Consider the following 2,353-nt stretch of genomic DNA (forward strand, 5'->3'; position numbering starts at 1 on the left):
AAGCAACAGACCAGCACACTGGCTAGAAATTCAATAGGGAGATCTGGGTAAATGAGGTAGCCATAGCGAGCCTTGATGAGCTCTCACATATCTCTGGTGGTTTTGAAGGATGTGTGCTAGTAAAAGGCTATGCACATTCCCAAGAGAGAAGAGAAAGGGCCTAGTTATTGTACTGGCTCCTGGCTCAATGTGAGGCCTAGAGAATGCTCAGGGGAGACATCCAAAGGCCCAGAAGAAAGCAAAAGCAGGATAGGCTGACTGAACTTTGAAAGTAATTTCTGTCTCTTTATGAATATTTTTTATTTGATCAGTCATTGTTGTTATGCCTTCCTATAAATTTTTCCAAATTTGTCAAGGCATAATTGACAAATAAAAATGGTACAAAGTATGTTTTCTGATCCAGCGCTATTAAATTAAAAGTGAACAACTGAAAGAAGTTTTGGAAGTGTAGGAACCTATGGAAAATTAAAAAAGAAACACAACTAGGTGTTCGAAATGGAGGCATGGGCTGCAGGAAGATGGCAGCTCTCCTGCGACGGCATCACTCGCGCCAAGCAAAGCTGCCGCGGGGTGACTTTTGTGATGGCGCTAAGAAGGCAATTGGCAAACTTTCTTGTACAACTTCTATGGAGTGGGACATGCAGGGGGTGAATGGGTTCTCGCCGCTTGGCCCCACAGGCCTGGGGGCCGAGGAGCCGCCATCCTGCTCACAGAGCTGCAGTCTGTGCCTGCAGCCCGAGAGGCACGTGGTATGCCAATGCGCACAGTGCCACGCTGTGCTCGCTGGCTCTGTGCACCTAGCATGGGACCCATCGTGGTCCCTTGAGGCTGTGGTATTCTCCAGAGTCATAAATAATGTGGTTTGGGAAGCTCCCTTCCTAGTTGGCATTGAAGCTCCCTTCCTAGCTGGCCTTGTTCAAAGGCGGCACTTAGAACTTTTTATTCTGTACTTCCTATGGGATTCCCATTGGTTTGCATTTATATTCTACCCATGCTGCCCTGGCTGCCTTCAGAGATCACTTGTGCCTTTCAAGTGACAAAATGGTGTGCTATCTCTTAAAAACAAAAGCTACAGCAAATGCATCTGATATTCACAACTTCTTTCTACCACAGAAGGTTGCAGAACCTGAAAGAGAAGATAATATTAATGCCTACTCAAATTCATGGATGAAGATTCTGAAGGAAATAACTCCTGACCAGCCCAAGCCAGAAAACTGATCCAGAATTAAAGCTTAAGTATCAGGGTCAGGTCTTATTACTATCTTCAGCAACAGGTGCTGTTTGATCAATTCTCAAGAAAGATTTGCTTCAAGAACGGATGAGAAATGTGGTTTATTATGATTATCTCTAGGCTGATTTCCTAAATGATTTATGAAGCTGTTTCTAGAAGATGAGAAACTAAGGAGACTTTCTGTCCAGGTGTTGTAGCTGTTTGCCTTAAGAACTTATTTTAGCTTGTCATTTTCATAAGTACTTATTTCTGAAAACATCTTTTACTGCAAATTTAGGTTAAGAGGCCATGTCTGGTGAATGCTCTGATATAATGATGCATGGTGGTTATGAAAATAGAGTTGTATTTAATGTTGAAAAAAAAGAAACACATCTAAATAACCCATGGGTCAAAGAAGAAATCACAAGGGAAATCAAGAAATAATCTGAATTGATTGAAATTGGAAACACAATTATGGTATAGCTAAAACAGTATTCAGAGGAAATTTTAAAGTACCTATAAAATTTTATAACACCTGTGTTAGTAAAGAAGAAAGATCACAAAAAGTAACTTAAGGGACTAGAAAAAGAAGAGAGCCAACTAAATCCAAAGCAAGTTAAAGGAAAGAAATAAAACATCTATCATAAAAATGGAAAACAGAAAAACAATAGAAGAAATCAATGAAACCGAAAGTTGGTTTTTTGATAAGATAAACTTTTAAAAAATTGCCAAACCTTTATCAAGACTGAGCAAGCAAACAAGAAAGAAGACTCAAGGAAGTCAGGAATAAAAGAGGGACATCACTACTATCCTCACAGAAATGAGAAGGATTAAAAGAAAATCCTATGAACAATTTTATACTAATAGACTAGAAAACTTAGATAAAATGATCAGATTCTTAGACACAAACTACCAAAAATGACATTTGAAAAAATAAAAAATTTGAATAGAAAATCTGAATAATACCAAAAGTATTCCCACAAAGAAAAGTCCAGGTTCAGATGGCTTCACAAATGAATTTTATCAAATATGCAAAGAATAATTAATACCAATCATTCCCAAGCTTTTCCAGAAAATAGAGGGGGAAGGAACACTTCCCAAATCATTCTATGAAATGAGAATTATTCTGATATCAAAGCCAGA

General features: G+C 38.7%; 1 pseudogene; it reads left to right on the forward strand.

Annotated features, from left to right (window-relative positions):
- Positions 1–282: 282 nt before the first annotated feature.
- Positions 283–1,218, forward strand: LOC102732289 (protein Mis18-beta pseudogene; annotated as a pseudogene).
- The last annotated feature ends 1,135 nt before the right edge of the window (positions 1,219–2,353 follow it).

The sequence above is a fragment of the Leptonychotes weddellii genome, chromosome 2 (genome assembly GCF_054177405.1).
Source record: "Leptonychotes weddellii isolate Sample4059 chromosome 2, ASM5417740v2, whole genome shotgun sequence".
In the NCBI taxonomy this organism is placed as follows: domain Eukaryota; kingdom Metazoa; phylum Chordata; class Mammalia; order Carnivora; family Phocidae; genus Leptonychotes; species Leptonychotes weddellii.